General features: G+C 38.7%; 1 pseudogene across 1 annotated transcript; it reads left to right on the forward strand.

Annotated features, from left to right (window-relative positions):
• Window positions 1-1,268: 1,268 nt before the first annotated feature.
• Window positions 1,269-16,421, forward strand: LOC110040990 (uncharacterized; annotated as a pseudogene). The gene is made up of 18 exons (XR_016207145.1): window positions 1,269-1,287; window positions 2,155-2,513; window positions 3,936-4,100; window positions 4,910-5,017; window positions 5,201-5,326; window positions 5,815-5,911; window positions 6,865-7,083; window positions 7,299-7,678; window positions 8,433-8,600; window positions 8,896-9,006; window positions 9,282-9,398; window positions 9,808-9,898; window positions 10,298-10,672; window positions 11,307-11,417; window positions 11,875-11,985; window positions 13,176-13,286; window positions 13,666-13,757; window positions 15,637-16,421. The product of XR_016207145.1 is annotated as an uncharacterized LOC110040990 (transcript).
• Window positions 16,422-16,855: the final 434 nt, after the last annotated feature.

Genomic DNA, 16,855 nt, shown 5'->3' on the forward strand with positions numbered 1-16,855 from the left:
GATTAGAAGTATAAGTGCTATGTGATGAAAAAAAAAAAAAAAAAAAAAAATACAATGTACGTGTTGTAGTTCAATATTACCCCTGGTACAATTTGGTACTCTTCATTTATTTCCTACCATTATTTAACAAATAAAGAAGCCTAAGCCTTGTATTACTCTGTGAACGTGCAGGTCCTCATGCTTGTGTTAGCCTTGTGAAACATAGAAAATCAGTATTTCTTTAAACAATTTTCTAAAATTAAATCCACCACATGCAATACTATTCACAAAACAAGAATGCTCAAATTCCTATCGAAACTTCGAAATAATTTAGCATACGATATGCAACTTCAAAACTGACTTTGTTTATTTTTAGATAAAAAGCTGCCTTCGCTCAAAATCGTCACCAGGAAAAACAAAGATAAAGAGATGTCTTTTGTCAATTCCGGAGACAGGAATTAAACATTCCTAAGAAATATAAATGACACAAGTTTGACTGAACTCTTGTCACGGTAGTTTGCGATCTGTCTGTGAAATGAGGGTGCTCCGAGATGCTCAGCTATTGGCCATGCTTTTGGTTTAATAAATAATAATAATAAATAAATATTTATATAGCGCCTATCCATGCCTGCTCTGGGCGCTGTACAATTCGCCAAAATGATCTGTACTAATCTTAATAATTGAAAATGTGCATTTAAGAAAGTAATAGAAAGTAAAAATCGTTAAGAATAATAAGTTTTCTTAAAAAGATGAGTTTTGAGTTTAGATTTAAAAGAACTTAGATTGTCACATGAGCGGATAGAAACAGGTAGACTGTTCCAGAGTTCAGGAGCGGAAACAGCAAAAGCTCGAGAACCATATGTCTTCAGGTGAAAATTCGTGGGGTTAAGAAGTAATAAGTGTGATGATCGGAGGATTCTGGAAGGTTGGTAGTACGCTACTAGATCTTGAATGTAGACAGGAGATTGTTGATGAAGAGCCTTAAAGGTAAGTAACATAATCTTGAATTTAATGCGTTCAGAAATAGGAAGCCAGTGTAATTCTTTCAGTATTGGAGTGATGTGGTCGTACTTTCGGGAACAGGTGATAAGTCGGGCAGCGGCGTTCTGAACAGACTGGAGCTTTTTTAAAGCACACTTCAGTACATTATACAAAAGAGAGTTGCAGTGGTCGAGTTTGGAAGACACAAAAGCATGGACCAGGATCTCGGTGGTTTTCGTAGATAAGAATTTCCTTATCCGGGAGATGTTGCGCAGATGATAAGAGGCTGATTTACAAATAGAACTGATATGCGGAAGCATAGTCATGGTACTGTCAAATATCACACCGATGTTTCTAGCAAATTGAGATGGCTGAATTATGTCTTGACCAAAACGGATTGGTGGTAGAGACTGCTGCGGGTTGTGTTTCGAGTATAGATAAAGAAGTTCCGTCTCGTCCTTATTCAGTTTTAGCTTGTTAAGAGACATCCACTTGTCAAGATCAGACAAACATTCCTCAATTTTTCCAACTGCATTAGTTAATTCGACGTCGTTGTTTGTTGAAAAAGAGATATATAACTGAGTATCGTCAGCGTAGAAGTGAAATTGCATTTCGTGGTACCGTAGAATGTCGGCCAGTGGTGCAGTATAAAGTAAGTACAGGATAGGCCCTAGGACCGAACCTTGGCTCCACATTTAAGCTCACGAGACTGTGATTTTTTCCATCGATTAAGGTAAATTGTGTGCGGTTTGTAAGATAGGAACGAAACCATTCAAGACTTTCCTTTCTGGTTGACGGTAAGTGCGTGTTCCTTTTTTTTTTTTTTTTTTTTAACTTTTGTCCTTTTTGAAGGTTCGTCGTCTAAATGAAAACAGAACTGTTTTGCAGCATTTTGCCGCGAAACGCTAGAAACAGGTGTTGTTGAACGGATAACGAAATCAAAGTGGATAAAATTTTTAGCCAGTAGAAGTATTTCTTGTGACTAAATAATTGGAACCGTGAGCCCACAGATATTTTTGTGTGCTTCAATTCTGCATAGTCACAATTCATATACCCATAACTGAAAAGCCTCTATTTATTTATCTATCTGTTTAGCCTCTATTTATTTATATCAATGATTCTTTCCAGTTTATGATACGACTTCAAGCGCTATAGCTGTATTCCTTATAAATGCACTTTTCATTTCATGCTTAGGGGAATTACTGGTCCAAACTGGAAAGGTCAACTTCACGGTCGCGTATCCAGACTTGCTATACTACACGACCGTGCAATATACTCGAGCATTTTCTAGTTCTGAAAATATTCGCGTCCTTGTCTCAATCAGCCACGGGAGGGAATCTCTCAGTGTTCATGATTCAGCAGTTGTGTGGACATCAGACGTGACACAGAGCAGTTTTCGTGTATGTTTGTTGGAATCGGGTCTTGGTAAAAATGGATTCTCTATCGTGAACTGGATTGCGCTTCGAGGCACACCCTCTGGAATGCTGGACGGCGCCGCCTCCTTCAGTACATTCACCAGTGGTACAAAATGTGAAAGAGTCAACTTTCTGCAGGCATGGTTCATTATATTAGTTAGGTTACCATATCCATGAATTTTTTCCATAGTAAATAAACACAATAAGAATTCTCGCAGCGCTGAGACCTAATAGCGAGCAGGGGTCATGCATTTTATTTTTTTCGCTTTGCTGCTTGTGTATTTACTCATAGTAGATTAATAACTACGTGAGGTAAATTCGTTTTCTATTTGATTTGCTTACATTTGATAAAAATCGCCTCATCGGTTGAAAGAAAACAATTTCTAGCCAAAACAGATTGTTGTAACATAAATTAAATCATTTTCCATTATTCCCGTTCGGCGAAACATCCCTGAAACTGTTGTGTCCATCTCGTACTAGAGTTAAGTCTATTTTGTTCATAAACTGCTTAATCTTTTCAACACAGTAGTTACTGAAAAAAAATGCCGAGGTATTTGTTTAGTGACGGGTTATGTACATAAAATTAACCTAACATAGTAAACGCGAGCGGGTTTCGAGCAAAACAGAACACAATCTGTTTTCATAATCAAGCACCGGCACGTATTGAACGTGTTTCAGCTTGCTTCAGTTAATTACTGCACTCTGGTCGCCTACTCATTTTAAAAAGTGTTTACAGTGTCTCTCCTCTGTTATTTTAAGACGCATACTGAGTAGGGAGTTATGTACATAACAAATAACACATCCTCTAACCGTTAGCGCGAGTAAACAAATTTCTATCTGTTCTTCGTGCCTGGGTTTCCATCCTCGCACGAGGGTATAAACCCTTCTTCAGTAAAGTCTGCATATGAGCCAAGTGGCTCATCAGGCCGGAGCTTATTCCGGTTTCAGTAGCATGAAACGACTAGGAGTATTTCTGCACCCCCTGGATGGGATGCTAGTCCATCGCAGAGTTACCCCACAGCATTAAATTCGCCGGTATACGTACCCATTTATACACCTGGGTGGAGAGAGGCACCGAGAATAAAGTGTCTTTCCCAAGAACACAACACAAGGGCTCGAGCGCGAGCCCGGACCGCTCGCTCCGGAGTCTAGCGCACTAACCATAAGGCCACCGCGCCTCCCTTCATCAGTAGCATTCGATATATGCCGATTGTTTCCGCTAAAAGGTTAGAATTGAAGAGGTTGCAACTCTGGACGTGTTAGCTTCAAAAAAAAACAATGGGTTGTTAGCCACCATAACTATACATGTACAACACTTATAATTCAGTTATGTTTTCTTTAGAAACTGAGTAATGGCATGCATTAAGCTTGACTCAACTTGAATCAATTAATTGAACGACAGGAAGACGAGCTGTAAACTGAATAAAATTAGACATTCTAATTCTTATCTTGAAAGTTCGTTCTGATAAATGTAAAATCGATCCCTGAAAGTTTTGCTTTATTGTGGTTATAAACAAGATCGAGCACAAAATAAACAAATTTCGTCGTTTTTTCTTCCAGCGCTTTTCTTCTGTTCCAAAAGTTCTCGCCACAGTACGTCACTCTGTCAGCAACAGGCCACAGGACGCCATGAATATCTGGATAGAAGAGCTGAAGGAAGATTATTTCAGAATCTGTCTCCGAGAAGTGAAAACATTTGACGGCAAGCATCAGAATTTACTTGTGGTGAGTTTATAGGGAATCTCCTAACATCACTTTCTTACAAAAATATTCGCATAAAAAAATAAAGTCAAAAAAATTATAGGGTCTGAAAATAAAACCTGTGGACAGATGCAGCAACACGTTTAGCGCAAATGGCCGCATGTTGACGGCCATGTCGAAGTAGAAGTCAATTTAATCCTCTTTCCCGGCTACGACGAATACAAAAAAAAAAAAAAAAAAATCAAGGAGCCACGACAAGATGTCACGGACATACGCAGAGCCCACTAGGAAGATTACATGTAGATGACTTATTCACATATTGCCTAAGCTCAAATTAAAGCACTAGCCAAGAGTTATACGTAATGTTACGAGACTAAAATAGCTCACAATAACTTTCCATCAGCCGAAAAATCAGAAGTCGAGCAATGCACGTATTAAGCTATGGACGCTGCAGTCTCATTTAAGAAAACGGACAATTATCTTCAATGCCGTCTTTTTTATTCTTATCTCGAGAGTTATTTTAAATTATTTTAAAAAGTCGTGCAAAGTATGTGGCGAGCAAGAAACCCGAACGTGGCCAACAAGGGTCACTCGGATAGCCAATCAAAATACAGAAATAATAGCTTTCCGAGCCAGCCACATAGAAAAACTATATAGCTTCTCGGCGCAGTCAACAACTTTAAAATAGGATTCACTACCGAATGTTTAGTCTTAAAATGCATTCTTCGTAAAAGCTATTAAAAGATATCTTACTTGAAAATGCTACTAAAAGAAACTTTAAACCATTTTTTTTAAAATTTCAAAGTGATTTAATGAACAAATCACTTTTTCAGGACTGGCTTGCCTTTGCAAAAGGAGGAGATACGCTTACATTCCAAGGAAAACTAAAGTTTAAAAATAATGGTGCTCCCCTAGAGGAAGACAACTTCGCTTTCTGTAAGGTAAAGCTATTTCATTGATAAAACTTTTCTCTGTAGCATGCAAGCAATAAAACAATGAATAAGGAATCATTTTTGATTGCAGCCAGCATTGGTATGGTGTCGTCCTGTCCAAAATGATAATTTCTGGGTGTATTTGTGAGTTGTGAGTTAATTGTGCAAAATTCATTTGTGTTTTCTTGACAGAAACACAATTTCACTGAAGAGTTTTACGCCTCTCCTGTCGTCATGGTAACACTCAATCATCTTTACGACGGCAAAAATGTACATTCTACGAAGCCTGAAAACAACGTCCTTAACACTTCGATAGAGGTAAATTGCCCATACTCTTTCCCATACAAAATGGATTATATCTAGGTCAATGAAACTCCTGTTTAGCATGACCAGGGAAGACAAAGATTTAACTTTGAATAGACTGACGACTCAAAACAGCTCCTCGAACAGTTTTGGGAAGTAAAAGACTGACAACTTTTGTTCATAGTACTGTCTATTTTCTTCGTTTCTCTTTGAATGAAAGTTGCCTGCGAATTCATGAAACTCTTAACAGTCGTGCGAGAAGCCAACCGTGATATAACTTTGAAAATAATAATCTCGATTCTGGGGGACCTTCCTCGTTTAAAAAAAAACAAAAAAGAAAACATCATTAACAATCCTTTTCAAGTTAGCTTTCTCGTATCTACTAAACTGCTTAGAGTTAATTATAGTAGTTACATTTCTAGATTTGCTGATGATAAACTTGGTATATATAGTCTCGACGTGACGATTATGATCATTTTTATGATATGAATTTCTGACAACAGGAAATAACTATTTCATCTTTTCGTGTGTGTGTAAAAGACTTGGCAGGAATGGAAAGACAGCACGATCCTGTTACTATTGATTACGCAGTTATTGGAGGTAAATAAGTAAAAATATGACTTCACTGCTTATGAAAAGGTGTTATTCCCTAAGGAACAAATGACAGGACAAAAAATAAATTTCCCCAGCTTATGGCTTACCTTGGGACTGATATTTTACTTATTTCATAACGTTCATGTCACCCAACTTTAAGCGCGCACGACGCCACCTTAATAATAATAATAATAATAATAATAATAATAATAATAATAATAATAATAACAATTAAAACTTATATAGCGCAATTTTCCATGACGTACATGATCAAATGCGCTTTACAACTGGATAAAATGATTAAAAGTTTCTAAATACTTTGACCAACGGCAAGGTCAGACTGAAACTTGTTGTGACGCCCAATTGACTCGAAAGCTACCACAACAAAATAGTGCTAAGGCTTAAGATTTGCCTTGTGGCCAAGTATTCTTTTTTCAGTGACCGCTGTACTAGAGCTTTTTGCTTAATCGCTACATTAATAGTGTTAATCGCTGCAACAGTAGTGTTATCTTAGCTAGGACTACTGTTGTGTAAAGGGCTGCTTAAAACTGGGGCAGCTGTTTTTGGTTTCTCGTAGAAAATAAACTTATTTCACAAGCGTTATTCCTAAAATTACTGCAGGAAGATAAAACCAAAATTCCAAATTTTACTCCTACATCACTTTTTGTAAAGGGGTAATTCACCCACTTTGCTATCGAAACCATTGCTTCAGGAAATCGCTAAAATAAATTGTCTGACAAATACGAAAGCTTCGAATTGAAAGATCGCGAAATTTCAACAAGTTGAAAAAGGTTGATAAAGATAGGTGATTATGGGAACTGGAAGACCCAAGAGTTGAAAGTGACCGCGCTAGTAAGGATTATTTCCCGTTTCATAAAAGAATAAATACCAGAAGGTTGTGAAATGGTTAGTGGCCAAAAGGATTTATATTTTTTTCATCTTGCAAATTGTGTTTGCAGATCTTGATCCCTGCATCAATGTTTCTTGTGATTACTTTGCTGTTTGCAAGGCATTTGGGCCCAACCACACGCGGTGCATTTGCGAGTATACTTGTCCTTCGTTCAAAGATCCCGTGTGCTCGTCTAATGGGACCACATACGACAATGAGTGTATGTTCCAACTCGAAATGTGCTATCTGAGAGCTAACTTCACCATTTACCATCCGGGTGATTGTACAGGTAATGTGAATAAACAGCTAGGTTCATGCATGATATGGCAGGAGTTGGTGTTTTGTGCTGCCTCATCGGGCATAGCTTCGACGAAAAGATAGTTCTGCTTTTGTTTTGAGGTATTTTAACAACATCAGCACTCTTGGCATTCCCTTTATGTTGAATAGCCTTACAAACAAATTCCAACAACCCTGAAATTTCTCACAATGTTTTTTGTTTTCCAGGATTTCCTTCTCAGAAAGGTCGACATAGTCTCCGTCGCACCCCAAGTTGGGCTGAAGCTGTTTGTGAGACGATCCCACTGGTACCTGACGTTTTCTATCCTGACAAACCGGTTCAGATTCAAGTTTCCGTCAATCACGCCGACTTCTCGGATCCCAACTATGTGCACGAAGCCGTGGTAACCTGGGTCGAGGAAGTGCGAGACGACAATTTTACAGTATGTGTTACACAGGTCGGGAGAAATGAGAAGAAAAACGGGCAAGAGCTTGCCACAGTGGACTGGTTGGCATACCAGGGGGCCCCTGACGGGGGAGTGTCGGGTAGCATGGATATGCCAACGTGGTGGACTGGAACGAACTGTCGTGCAGTATCACTACCACTGGTGAGTGTACCTGTATTGTATTAATCACAATAACACCATTTTCTGGTTTCTATACATTGATTTGACAAGAAAAATTCTTTTTCAATTACCCTTATCCAGCAAGGTTATTAATAGCATTTTTTAAAATTATATGTACAACTTAATTTAAGGACGTAAGCGTCGATTGATTTAGAATCTGTCTTCATACCTCAATAGCGAAGCGCGCGAGTGACGTCATAACTCAGACAAACTCAGACAAGCTCAAACAATCAAAATGGAATGGTGGAAGATTTGACGCTTTTTCAAGCGCGTAAGCAAGTGTTCAGAAAACAATTTTTCAAACGTAAAATTTGGCTTTCACTTTCCTCATGTTTCTCTCAGAAAATGCCTCTGTTGTCTGACTCTCGCAGGATTCCAATAATTTACATTCTATTTTTAGACTTCGCGCGCTTCGTTATTCATTTTAATCGACCCATAGCCAATGCTGATCTTCATGCCGTTGTAACTGAGTATGACGTTGACACAACCTTTTTCATTAGTTAGTGTTGTACAATTTTCTTGAGCACGTTACTGACAATTTGTAGATGGTATGAAAAATGACAATGCAGGTGCCTGTTGTTTGACATCTTTCAGATTTTATGCTGTAGGTATATTACTTCTGTAAAGGTTGTGATCTCAACGTATGCAATGATAATACAACGTGTAGAGCTATGGACATTTTTTCACTGATAAGATTTTTCTTTATTTCAAACTTGGTGTTGTTTATATCCTCCAGAAAAAGTTTAAATCAGTGCCCACTGTGCTTGTATCAGCGGAACATGAAAGGCGTGGTGTAAAGCACGATGCCTCCTCTGTGTGGGTAGAAGATTTGGCAACAACGTCTTTCAAGATCTGCATTAGAGAATTACAGAACTTTGATGGAGCTCACCAAAACATCCATGTTGTAAGCAATTTCCAACAATTTCTGATTTTGACACTGCAGTTTACATCTCAGTGCGAATCACATATTTTTAAAGGATATAAAAATCCTTGCTCACCCGGTCAATCCGTTCTACAAACCAACAAAAATAGCTTGCATTTCATACATCTTCATAAAACGTGATTACTCGTCACAACAAATCATGATAGTACGTAAAAGAAAATTAAGTAGACCACAGTTCCTTAAGGCTTTTTCATAGGCTGGTTTTCCCGCATGACGGTTACAGCCTTAAAACAGAAAACTGCTTGTTTTTTAAAAGGAGTGGCTGGCATTTGGAGAGCTTCATCGACCTCTGTTCAGAGAACATGGGTCTCTACACTTTGTCAACGGAAACAGCTTATCCAAAGAATTCAACTACGCTTTCTGTCAGGTATCTACCACTGAACCTCATTGCTGACTTCTGTTGTTTAAATAAAATTCTCTCTACATCTTCCTGTCTATCTGTTAATAGCATTGTCTGTCTGTCTGTCCGCCTATCTAACTGCCTGTCCGTCTGCCTGTCTTTCTGTCTGTCTCTGTCTGGTGGTCTGTCTGTTTCATATCTTTCAAGACATGTTCCATTTAAAATATACATATAAATACATTGCCAAACGATTTATTTTCATATGTATTATTTTAATTTCCTCTGTTCCTCTCTTTCATTAGGATGTTGTTTTTACGAAGCATTACAACGACTCTCCAGTAGTGTTAGTGACTGCAAATCATTCAACAAGCGGAGGAAACCTTAATCCTCTCTACAACTCCATCTCAGCTTGGGCAGAGGTAAGATGTCCACCCAGGGGCATTGGAACTCTCCCCGAAAAATGAGAGTGAAGACAAAAACAAAAAAAGCGGGGTACAAGTCTACTTAATTTCTCTAAGGAAACAAAAAGTTATCGGATTGCTTAACAATTTCGAGGTATTGTGTTTAAACGTCAGAAACACATGGTTAGTTCAAACGCAAAAACAAGCAATGAAATGCAGGGTCTTGAGAGTGGCATGGAATGAAATAATGGTACATTTCTTGCGAATATGTACAAAAGAATGGTTTCGTTTTGCTGTTACTGCAAAGTGCCAACACATTGTAAAATCCTATAATTATAACCCGTGATTCTTAATAATTAAGACGTTATGCAGTACATTTCGTTACTATACAGGATGTTTTATTGACCTTCTCTTATTTCCTTTGCAGTATATAAACAAGACTGGATTTAGAGCATGTGTGAAGGAGTTGTTTGTGAACCAGCATGATCCTCTGTCAATCTCATATGCAGTCATGCCAGGTAAGACGTAAAAAAGAGATATCTAGCACTATTTAAGCATACAATTTGACCCAGCCTGTCATACATCAACTGAAACGGGTACAACTACATGTAGCAATCCGAAAAGATGGCTTTTTTTTTGCAAAGGCGTGGATGACGTTTCATTAAGGAAATTTCGGTTTGAAGCTTAAGCAGAACAGTGTGCGCAGTTCGGGTATTTATTTCAGATTCTCAACAAGGAAAATTTCTTTTTTATATAGGGTCGTATTTCGCTTTTATTCGCAGCATGGTTATGGTCTTTACGCTGAAGTAGTTGTCCATAGCTAGGCTAATTAGCAGGATTCGCTTGGTAATACATTCAAGACGCCTTTCACATGACATTTCTTTATCTTACTTACCCCTTTTATCCTGGCACAAAAGATGTGTGTGAACCGGGCTGGACTTTCTACAACGGCTCCTGTTACTACAGCAGTGAAACTTGTGAGATATGGTCCAACGCAAGTACCATCTGCAGAAGTATGGGAGCAAATCTACCCGCGATTGAAAGTCAGGAGGAGAACGTGTACATTCAGCACAGACATCATGGAGATAAGGCTTGGATTGGTTTGAATGACATTGCCACAGAAGGGCTCTTCACCTGGGTGGATGGCAGTCGTGATAAATTCCGCTTCTGGGCCGCGAAACAACCAAACGACTTTAGGGGGGAGGACTGTGTTCACACTCTTGGTGCTAGGCATGGATACACGTGGAATGACGTGGACTGTTCTACATGTCATCAGTATACTTGCAAAAAAGGTTGGAAACAACTACTCCTGTTTCCCCCGTTGACTAATTTCCTGTTTATTTGACTTTTTTGCCTGAAAAAAACACCTTGACTTTCCCTCCAGCAAATTGAATTTTAACTAAATTGTAAATGCACGAATGGTTCATTTTAAGGAGTATTTCTTACAGCAAGAAGAGTGACAACTGTCTGGATAATGTCAATAAAATTATAATTACAACGATTATAATGATGATCTAATGATAAAGACGATAATAACAACGTCAAATGCAGTGTTTAAAGAACAGTTTATTGATGACTTCTCTGAGACAGCTTTGCTTTTAATCTAGTGTTCTTTCAAGTAAGCCCTTAGACTGTTGTATTTAGTCAAGGTAATGTTCCAAGCTTTCAACGATTTACGGCATCATCAGCGTTCGAAAAGATTTCGATTTCGTTGTTCAACTATACATGTATATCCCACTCGAAAGAACACTTCCTTATCTATCATGCTACTGAGGGACAACACTGAAAGCTTCACATTTTTAAAAAAGGTAAAGATAAGAAGTAATTGAAGATTAATTATCTTGTTTCTTGTTCCGTGAAATAAATGAAATTGAATTTAGGTTATCTTTATCTCCTATGGTTTTGACTCGCGTGTTTTATCTTCAGATTATGATGAGTGTACCAGTTCGCCGTGTTTGAATGGAGGAACCTGTGTAAACGGTAAAAGAAATTTCAATTGTATCTGCCCCGGAACTCATAAAGGGAGGATATGCAAAGGTAATTTGCCGATAAGTCCAATCTTTTATAAAATTGTAGATTAAACTCAAGTTACATGCCGATTGGGTGAATGTATGAACGAATGGATGAATGGACGAACGAACGAACGAACGAACGACCGAACAAACGGAAGGAAGAACGAAAGAACGAAAGATAGAAAGAACGAACGAACGACTGAATCATATATCGTATTCTGTCGAGGCCTCCACGTTCCGTGTCACTTTGTTTTTGTCATTACAGACTGGTTATAATAGATGAGTTAGGGGATATGATAGGAACAATTCAAAATATATAAGCATTTTAAAAATGGAATGATTAAGAAAATGCCATCACTTTAAATAATATTCACTGTGAATTTTCTCGATTTGGAATAAGGGCTGCAAAATTAAAACGTTTTCAAACCAAATTCAGGGCGAAAAATTACTTTAACGGATTACAGGATATTCCTCTGTTGCAGAGTTTGATGAATGTTCCAGTAGTCCCTGTCTGAACGGAGGAACTTGTACTGATGGAGTTAATAACTACACTTGTTCCTGCCCCTCACCATATTTTGGAAATCAGTGTCAAGGTAATTGTAACAGCATGTTTCTGCCAGAATACTATGAAGCAAATTGAACCCTGTTCGGGTCGGGAGGTGAGGGGATTGGCTGTTGAGGCCTTCACCCTAAAGCTCTTAGGGTACATCAAAGCTGTGATGATGAAACTGGAAGAATTTAGAGCACGTTCAAAGGTGTTTATTTTTGGATCCTTTTAAACACAGAATGATAACTTATGTCATCACGTCCAAACGACTACAATTTTAGAACCCACATCTTCGATTTCGTGAGTTTTCGCGAAATGTCCGAAAACCGCCTAAACGGGCGAAATGCCTGCCTAAGTTGCGTGAGTTTCCTATTGGGCCCTCGCTGCTATTTTGACATATCAAAAGCTTCCTGTGAACCAAATCTTAAATACATCCCCTTCGTGGGCTCATGTAATTTTCTTTTTCAATAATGAGTCAGCGGTCTGGAAGTTTTTTTTGTTTTTAATTGCGGTCTGGAAGTTGCCGTAGTTGATTGTGGTTTTCCCTTATCTCAGAGGTATCAAGAACGCTTTACGTTTAATCATTTTGCCTAGTATATTTCTATTAAAAGGCCTCATTAAAACCGTTTTAATTTTCGGGAGCTTGTGCGAAGCCACGTAACATGACTTTAGGTAACTCTTGAATTCAGTCTCAACTGCAAAGATGTCTAAGCTATCGATTTATTCGCTTCTATACTATACGCATGGGCCTTGTTGAATGCTAAATGATTTTCAAATTTTCAGCATTACAGCGGCCGACAAGTTGGCGAAGTGGTAGGGTTTTGAACTTGGGTAAATTCCACTCCTGACGTGGGCATAAATTTTTCTTCTTCTCTTCCCTTTTTTTAAGGTTGCCTTCTGTGTACATCATTTCGCTCACTGTATGTCGTACATTTCCAGTATTTAATCGTGCCGTATTTTGCTTTATTGGCCCTGCCTTTATGTAAGGTGCACGTCGTTTGAGAATTTGTGCGATTCGTCCATTTCAGGATTATCAAAGTTCGAGAGTACCCGAGTTACGTGAATAAAGTTTACGACTGATCAACTGAGAGGTCGTGTGACAAACCGCATTTATCCGCAGCTATCTAATTATTTGTTAAATGCAGTGGAAAACACACATAACTATAGTTCTAGTATTAGAAGTTCAAACAAAGACAAAAACAAACAAAAGGCAATCTCCTGAACTTCTATTAACAGAAACAGATGAATGTAAGTCTAGTCCATGTCTGAACGGTGGAACTTGCGTTGATGGAGTCTACAATTTTACCTGTGTTTGTCCGAGCGCGTTCAATGGAAAACGCTGTGAAGGTACTGTTACTTTGGTTTAGCCATTTTCTCAACACTTTTAAAAATTGAAGGAAATCTCACAATAAAAATTTCGTGAGGTAGAATAATACCACGATTGGAAGAGCTTTAAAAGAATTGCAATCTACAAACTTGAAAAAAGTTGACCATTTTTTTTTTTCAAGTTGGGCGGTCCGAGACGTTCCTCCTTTAAGGTTACCAGTTACCCTGAATCATGCAAAAGAAGTTATAAAGCTTTATTAGGCATTGACAAGGTCACTCTAGTGCCTCAGCTGTTTTTTTCTTCAAAAAATATTTTTCAAGGATTTAAGTTCCAACAAGATTTTAAGTCATCACAAAGCAATGATGAAACTCATACTAACAATGTCATTTGTCAATGAAGGTATCGCCAGAATATCATGTAAAGATCTACTGGACGCCGGGAACACCGCGAGTGGATCGTACTCTCTGAAAGTCAATGGCAATTCATTTCAGGTAGGATTCCACGCTTTTTATATGACAACTTAATCTATCTGATATAGAGGGAGGTTTTCATTATGCATAAAACGGACTGTCTATCAATTCTCACACTAGGCTAGCTTTCCCCAGCACCATAACTTCGTATCATCCCTCGTCACATTCGAGCATGATTTGGGGTCATTTTTACAGATATATAATTCAAAATCATATATGTATCTGGCTGGAGGAGATCTCGTAGATCGCATGTGACTACGATAGCTTTCGAGACTGAGAGCCTGTTAAAACGTGAAAATCAAGAAGTGTTTAAAAATGAGAAAATTGAGAATTAAAGAGTATATTATTTTGCCCGTGTTTGCAAATAAAAAATCACTTGAAAACTGCTACTATCAACCTCGATTTCGCTGAATTTATACTGGATTTATGAAAACCGTGTTAAGACTTTGCATCAAAAGAGCTGGCGTGTTTTTGGAAAATCGATCAGACAGTCTGGATTCGCAAGAACATATAGCCGTAGAATTTGACTTGTCACTGATAATCTTGATGAAATTCTGTCCTAGAGCTAGCTTTCCACAAGGCTTATTGGAGCTCAAAAAAAAGGAAATAACTTTATCTCCGGTATGCCGTTTGACGCAAGGAAGACTAAATTCACCGTCTTTTCGTTGAATCATGAATTGTACAATTTAATTAACAGTGCTTTTAACATGAACCGACACGAAAGTACAGATATCAAAACCGCGACGGAGAGCTGATCTATAGCTTTCTTGAGGCCTGCATCGTCCTAAATGGACTGAACAAGAGCTTCCTAAATCGCGAATCGATTGAACTTCAAAAAAACTAAGCACTCAACATGTTGTCGTTAAGTCAATTATCGACTGGAAGCCACGCAAATAAATTTCTTTCGCGCTGGCGAATCACAGACAATTCCGATAGTTAGCTAGGCCGAGAACGCCTAAAATTGATAAAACAAGGAAATTCTACTCACGATCAGCGTTTGACCTAATGTTCTTCACTCCGTTCGTAGCCATGTTTTGCTCGCAGATAGCAATATCCCGGATCTACTTGAATTTTATTGAGCGGGAAATGACAAATCCAGACTTGAACAGCTTTTTTGCTAAGTCTTTAGCGATATCAAAGTTCAGAGCAAATAACGTGAACAGCAGCTAGAAATGTCTAGTCCATTGCACGTCTATGCCCTAAATTGATGTGACTAAAGCTATTGGCTGTCTAAAGCCGCCAAGCGCAATATTGTCGCCACCGTTCAGTTTCTCTTCCAGGCAATTTTCTTCAAACTCTTCAATTCACTGCTTCGAGACTTGTAAGAATAAGGTCCACTTTTGTACCAAGTTTGTGAGTCATTTTCACGTGCTCCGGCATTTTATCCCCTGAAGGTCACGCTAAGTCAACGTTCAAAGGCTCATCTCTGGCCCTTTTTTCTTCCGGAGATCTTAATTCGTTGTCGGAGGTACTTGAATTGCTTTCACGCTTTTTCTTTCTTTAAAAAGGAAAAGCGTGAAAGCAGTTCAAAGTAGCAATTTAAAGTAGCATCGGACAAAAAGCGTTAAAAAGAACTATTGGAAATGCGGAGAGCTTCAGAAATACGACTATCCGCCCAGCGTCCCTCGACCCAGTCCGAATAATTGTATTATTTTCAATCATGTGTAAGATACAAGTGTTTTCTTCATGGCGCGCAAGGAAAGGCTGATTTCCCTATAATCGTTACAGTACGACGAGGGCATGGATCAAACATCAAGGCACTGAATTCCGTCATATTTTCAGATCATCGCAACGATGGCTGCTATCTTTAGAGATTGCTGATGATACATAGTCCCCGATAATCTTGCTATCACACGCAAAACCGGAATCTTGAGTAATTGTTTGGTTTTATTTTCGTCAGGTTTATTGCGACATGTCAGCAAACGCAGGTGGATGGACTCTTATTGCTCGGTTTTCAAACGCTGATGCAAAAAACTGGATGCGAGATGATGCTTACTGGTGGTATGACATCCAAACTTCACAGGGGTCCCCTATAAGCACGTCAAGTAACTATGACATGATATCTGAAGCATTTTGGAGAGTTAAAGGAAGTGAGATTAAAATCACACGCTGCGATGATAGCTCAAACACTGCTCTCCTTCGTACATATACCAACTGCCTCAGTGGAAACACTCTCAGGGGATTCTTGTCCAGTTATGGCAAGTTCAGTTATCGCAACATTTGGTCTGACGATAAATGCCTTGGAAGCTGTCCAGTGAATTATGGAGGCTCGTATAGCTCTACAGCTGGCTTCAAAGAAGCACACTGTAATGGCAATATTCAGAGCAGCAGCCGCATTGGTTTCTGGTGTCAGTGGGATGAAGGTGATGGTTCGGTGATGATGTTTTGAGGAGGAGGAAGTGGATGTAACCGAGCAGATCATGGTATTGGTATCACCGAGAATAACTATGGAGCGTTTGAAGAATGGGCTGATTCGGGAGAAAGTGATTTTGGAAATTACGCCCCTGATTCCACTTCTTCTTACTCCTTGAATTTGTGGATTCGTTAAAAATAAGAACACAGCGAAGCGTTTCTCTTTCTAAATAGATCTCATGTGTCAAACATTTATACAATCAATGAGCCAAGCAATGTTCCAAAAGTGATTTCACAGTTCTTTACTGCCTATTAAATGACGTGAGTTTTTTTTTTTTTCTCAAAAATTTGGCGTTGCAATTTTTCGGCGGCCCACGGATTTTTATATCGGATCGAATTTTCCGTCTAGAACATTTCCATCTGGTTATTAGTACTGAAGCACAGGAGAGAGCTTTACTACGAGAATTTATAAGTTAGGCCGGAAGTAATTGGTTAAATTAGGCCATTTTTGTATTTTCGGTATCGGATCAGACCGGACTGAAACCGGGATTTTCGTCTCAAGTTTGTTAAGCAACTGATATTTTGAAGTGCGCAAGCCAAAGGCACTTGTTGCCCTGACTGTATGTGAAGGTAAAAAAGGAGAGGGATTTTCCGTACTTAAGGACGCTGCCTACTAAATACAAAGGTTATTGCGCCAGGTTAGGACCTTGCGGAAAAGTAGATCTTTGCAAGGGCTATCGGAATCCACAAAGAAAAAAGAGGGTAGC

This window comes from Orbicella faveolata, unplaced genomic scaffold, assembly GCF_042242905.1.
Source record: "Orbicella faveolata isolate gen_17 unplaced genomic scaffold, um_ofav_v1 contig_1, whole genome shotgun sequence".
NCBI classification, from domain to species: Eukaryota; Metazoa; Cnidaria; class Anthozoa; order Scleractinia; family Merulinidae; genus Orbicella; species Orbicella faveolata.